This window comes from Lycium ferocissimum, chromosome 7 (genome assembly GCF_029784015.1).
Source record: "Lycium ferocissimum isolate CSIRO_LF1 chromosome 7, AGI_CSIRO_Lferr_CH_V1, whole genome shotgun sequence".
In the NCBI taxonomy this organism is placed as follows: domain Eukaryota; kingdom Viridiplantae; phylum Streptophyta; class Magnoliopsida; order Solanales; family Solanaceae; genus Lycium; species Lycium ferocissimum.
This window is the reverse complement of record NC_081348.1, coordinates 16,178,634-16,184,944: the sequence shown is the minus strand read 5'-3', so window position 1 is coordinate 16,184,944 and position 6,311 is coordinate 16,178,634.

The window sequence follows — 6,311 nt, the reverse complement described above, 5'->3', positions numbered from 1 at the left end:
GGGAATGATTAAAATGGATGTTATATCTCGTATTTTGTACATTGGGAAAATCCGAGCTAACCATGATAAGTTAAGGATAAGCCTATTCCGGGATACGAGGTAGGGACTTTTATTTGTTTTAAGGCATAAGTTGTTTATGATTTTGTTGGCATGGAATATTAAGGGAAATTTGGGGTTAAAAGTAAATATTTGAAAGTTATTAATTCATGAATTAAAAGGGCGAGTGGTGCAGCCAAGGGGTGTGGGCCAAGGTCCACGGATACTTATATATGAAATAAAAGATGACTAAGTAAGTGTATTCATCATCTTCACCCTTAAGAAAATTGTAGAAGCTTGGAGAAAAACAAGAGGTGCTATTCGGCCATAGCTAGAAAAATTGAGGTCCAAAAATATTGATCAAAAAAATATTTCCTTCTAGCAAATCCACTAATTGAAGGGTCCTTGTTAACGTGGAGTTGTTTTGTTGGAGTCAACAAACCACTCGTTTTCATCATTTACAACCCTAGCTAAGTTGTGAAGTTGAGTGGAAAAGTTAAGGTTTAATCTTCTTTTTCATATGTTATGAATGATTTGTACATGTTGTAGGGTGTAGAAATGGATGAGAATCAAGAAATTTTTGTGTGGTGGTGGTGGCCGAATATGGGTTATCTTGTATGTCAAGGAATGAACTAATTTTGTTTAGTGTTTTGGTTGTTGTTGTTGTGGATTCCATGTTGATAATGAAAGTTTAATGATTCAAGTTGAAGTTGAAAGTGTCGTGGGAAGTCGTTTTAGTAGCCAATGTAATTTTAATGTTGTTATATTTATGAGAATGACATTGTTAACGTGTGGATTGTTGATGTAATTCATGAATTTGGAAGAGAGAAATGTGTTGTTGTTGTTGTTCTCGGGTTTGGGATGGTTTCGGGTGGAATGGTGGTTTGCTTGGGTTGTTTGGAATATTGTGCGGATTGTTTAAAGTGTTCTTGAATCTCGTTTGAATGATCTCGGATTAGTGCTTGAACATGTGAGCGTTGATGTTGGCTTGAATGTGTGTAGTTAAATTTAATGTAATGGAATGTTGTCGAATTATGTAGAAAAAAATATTTAATGTTAGAATGCGTTTTGAATTGATTGTTGATGTTGTAAACATGGTTGTTGGTATTGTTGTTGATGATTTGGCAGAGTTGAATTCTCGGGGTTGTTGAATTTACAGGGGAAATGCTGCCCAAATTTCTGTAGAATTAAGTGCTAGTGTGGAATTTGATTCCTAAGTACCTATAGCTAATGTTTGATATCTATTGACGTTATGTAGATCTTGGGGAGCCCGAGACTTGAGATTTGGATTAGCTTTGAGAGCGGACGAGGTATGTAAAGCCTAACCTTTCTTTCTTTCTTTTGGCATGTCTTAGTGGTAGGTAGGCTATGATACGAGCCTCGGGGTAACTCCATTCTTAAGATCCGAGCTTGTATACGATTCTTATTCGCTTCTTAATGTTGGCACTTTTAATGTAGTCGAACTAAGGTCCTTAGGTTTTATATGATTGGATTTCAAATGTTACATAAAGGATTTTGTTCTTAAAAGATTCCGTAACTACGAACGACCGTAACTTTCATAGACGAGCTCGAATCGCTTCGAAACGTTCGTAGGAGATCCCATAATGAATAATATCTCCAACTTTCATAGGCGGGCACGGATTGGGTCGATACTTGCCCGTGGGCCCCTGAGATTTTTCTATGTTTGGTTCTATCGACTTTCTGAAGAACTTAATGTGACTATCGTTTTAACCCCCGAGTGTGGATTACTTACTTATCTATTGAGTCTATAATAGTGATTTTTATGCATATAGTTACTCACGACTCTGCTCGTGCATACTGTTGATTACATCTTTCGCCGAGTCCCGGGCCGGTTATGTCGTCGTGCGCGCTATGTTATATTCCGGAGTATGATGTGTTACGGTCAGAGGCGGATCCAGGATTTGAAGTTTCCGGGTGCCATGCGCCATTCAATCAATTTAGGCTTCGGGTCGGATAAGGATTATTCATTTTTCGGGACACACTTTTAGCTAAGGCATTACTAAAAGTTTCCCTTGAAAAGTTAAAAAAAAATATATATATATGCTTCAGGAAAGTCCCCCCTCGGCGGACTTTTAGTTATGTTCAACTAAAAGTCCGCCGGAGCGGGGCACTTTGTGTTAAGTAAAAGTACGCGGAGGGGGCAGACTTTTAGTTGTGTTTAAGTAAAAGTCTGCCGGAGGGGGCAGACTTTTAGTTGTGTTTAAGTCCGCGCAAAAAAATGAATCCAAAATGGATAAAAAGTACTTTATGAACCTAAAACTCAAAGCAAGCCTTGATGGTTGATATCAACGATTCAATGTCACATTCAAATAAATGCATATTAGTTTCCTTCAAGTCCATTTGCACACAAATACCATTTTCACATTCCGCACCATAAATCTTCTTTTAATGTTTATTTCTTTCAAATTTCCAATAGACAAAAAACAAGTAAATAACTAAAAGAAACAAAGAAAGAGAGACAAACAGAGACATACAACAATGGAATTTGGAGAAGATCTTTGCATCGATTTTGGAGATGAAGGTTCTTGGCAATGGAATTGGAAGGTTGCCGTATTGATTTTGATTTGGAAAAGGGGAACCCAACCGCGTACTTTTAGTTATGTTTTATGGAGGACACACTTTTAGCTAAGGCATTACTAAAAGTTTCCCTTGAAAAGTTAAAAAAATATATATATATATATGCTTCAAGGGAAAGTACGCCCCCCTACGGACTTTTAGTTATGTTCAACTAAAAGTCCGCACGGAGTGCGGACTTTTAGGTGTTAAGTAAAAGTCTGCCGGAGGGGGCAGACTTTTAGTTGTGTTTAAGTAAAAGTCTGCCGGAGGGGGCAGACTTTTAGTTGTGTTTAAGTCCGCGCAAAAAAATGAATCCAAAATGGATAAAAAGTACTTTATGAACCTAAAACTCAAAGCAAGCCTTGATGGTTGATATCAACGATTCAATGTCACATTCAAATAAATGCATATTAGTTTCCTTCAAGTCCATTTGCACACAAATACCATTTTCACATTACCGCACCATAAATCTTCTTTTAATGTTTATTTCTTTCAAATTTCCAATAGACAAAAAACAAGTAAATAACTAAAAGAAACAAAGAAAGAGAGACAAACAGAGACATACGAATGGAATTTGGAGAAGGGGCATTTGTCGATTTTGGAGATGAAGGTTTCGGCAATGGAATTGGAAGGTTGCGTATTGATTTTGATTTGGAAAGGGGGAACCTAACCGCATACTTTTAGTTATGTTTTATGGGACACACTTTTAGCTAAGGCATTACTAAAAGTTTCCTTGAAAAGTTAAAAATATATATATATATATGTGAGGAAAAGTCCGCACACTCTGACGGACTTTTAGTTATGTTCAACTAAAAGTCTTTAGTAATTTTTGTTAAGTAAAAAGTTCCATCGAGGGGGGGGCTTTTAGTTGTGTTTAAGTAAAAGTATGTGAGGGCGGACTTTAGTCGTGTTTAAGTCCGCGCAAAAAAATGAATCCAAAATGGATAAAAAGTACTTTATGAACCTAAAACTCAAAGCAAGCCTTGATGGTTGATATCAACGATTCAATGTCACATTCAAATAAATGCATATTAGTTTCCTTCAAGTCCATTTGCACACAAATACCATTTTCACATTCGCACCATAAATCTTCTTTTAATGTTTATTTCTTTCAAATTTCCAATAGACAAAAAACAAGTAAATAACTAAAAGAAACAAAGAAAGAGAGAGACAAATGTAGACATACAAAATGGAATTTGGAGAAATGCTGTTGTCTCGATTTTGGAGATGAAGGTTCTTGGCAATGGAATTGGAAGATTGCCGTATTGATTTTGATTTGGAAAGGGGGAACCCAAGAACTAGGTTTATGTTTCTTGATTTGATGAGAGAGAAGAAGTTATCTTGAAAGTTTATATACCTAAACAAAAAGTAGTACTAACTGAAATAAAAAGCTAAAAAGTAGTAACTAAAAAGTAGTAACTAAATTACTAATAATTGAAACTAAGTCAACACAAATTATTAAAAAGAAAAAAGAAAGAGATTAGAATAGAACGTGGGCTTGCTGATTAGAATAAGAGGATTTGTACCTCACGCGTGTTTTTGCGATGTCGTTCATATTTAATTTTTTTCTAAAAAAAAAATTGTGTAGTTACGGGGTTCGATCCCGCGTATTGAAGGGCGTACGTCCGTTCCATTCTGCCACTCGGCACTACGGCATGCCTTTGTCATCGGGTGCCACTTAATATTTATCTATACATTATGTATATATACATATATATATGTCCGTTTCGTCCGAAAACTTGCGGGTGGCGTGGCATCCCCACGCCACCGAGTAGATCCGCCCCCGGGTTACGGTTCACCGAGCTCCTCGCTAGGGCCGGGTTCCGTTTATATTTTGGTGTTATAATGTGTTATGGCGTTATGATGTGTCACGGAGATATGTCGGGGTACGGAGATATGAAATCTTCTAGAGTATGATGTGTTATGGCGCCAATGACGGGAGGGCGACCATATTCCTGAGCCCCATACATGATTTGTGTTTCAAAAGTAAATATTTTGGTATTTTGCATATTGTACTTATTTTCGTACTTCTGTTTCGCTTATGATCCTCGTTTACTATATTTCACGCTTGCATACTCGCATATATTTCGCACGACCCCCTCTTCGGGGTCGCGTTTCATGCCGCAGTACGGACGCCCCGTTGGTGATCCGCCACTTAGGACACCTATTCTGCTATCTTGGAGTGCTCCTTTGTTCCGGAGCCTACATTTTGGTACATATTCCTCCGTTGTATATGCATATGTTTATTTAGGGGTACGGCGGGGCCCCGTCCCGCCTACAGATTCGTTATTACTCTTAGTCCGTAGACATATATGTGGGTTGTGTTTATTTACGTTCGTTCGTGTTCATATGATTTATGTTTTAGGCGGTCCCGTTTACCGTGGCCTTGTCGGCTTGCGTTTGTACATATTTTGGGACGTTGTGCTTTATGATAGCCTTGCTGGCTTCTGTGATATATATATCTATATGTTCATATGCGACAATTTGAGACTACGTGTGATCTTTGTATTTGTATAAGTATTAGTATGCTGATTCTGATTAATGGGTGTGTATGAGTGTCCAACTCGGGCACTAGTCATGGCCTACGGGGTTGGGTCGTGACAGTTTTAAAACAAACGAGTGTGATAAGTGCATTTATCATAAGTCTTGGAATAATTCACATGTTATTATTTGCCTATATGTTGATGATTTATTGATTTTTAGCTCAAACATAAATGTTATTGGTGAAACTAAAAATATTCTTAGAAGCCATTTTGACATGAAAGATCTTAGTGAGGCAAATTTAATTCTTGGAATAAAAATTACTAAAACATGTGATGGAATATTCCTTGATCAGTCACATTATGTTGAGAAAATTTTGAGAAAATATAACTTTCTTGATTGCGAGCATGTTGTAACTCCTTTTGATTCAAGTGTTCACTTGTTTCATTCAAAGTGAAAATGATGTGATAAATCAAAAGGAATATGCTAGCTTAATTGGAAGTTTAAGATATGTGACTGATTGCACTAGGCCTGATATTGCGTATGCAGTTGGAGTACTTAGCAAGTTTATAAGCAAGCCAGGTAATGAACATTGGCATGCCATAACGAGAGTTATGAAATATTTAGTGGGTACAAAAATTTATGGCTTGTTTTATAAAAAAATATCCTGCTGTACTTGAAGGCTTTTCTGATGCAGATTGGAACACTTTATCCGGTGATTTATGTTCTACCACTGGTTATATTTTTACATTGGCAGGTGGTGCTATTTGTTGGAAATCAAAAAAGCAAGCTATTATTGCTAACTCTGCCATGGAGGGCCGAACTAATTGCTTTAGCTTCGCCTAGTAAAGAGGCGAATTGGTTGAGAGATTTATTATCAAATACCTTATTTTGAAAAACCAATTTCTCTATTTTAATTCATTGTGATAGCACGCTGCGATTGGTAGAGTTCAAAACCATTATTACAACGATAAATCCGGACATAAGGAGAAAACACAATCCGTGAGATCATATTTGACAAGTGGTACCATTAACGTTGATTATGTCAAATCTTGTGATAATCTTGCATCCACTAACCAAGGCCTTGGCAAGAGAAAGTGCGGAGCACATCGAGAGGATGGGATTGAAGCCCATAAATTCATGAGTCGTATATGAGGAAACCCAACCTGGGGACTAGAGATCCTATAACCAAGTTCAATGCGAAAAACGAATCATAT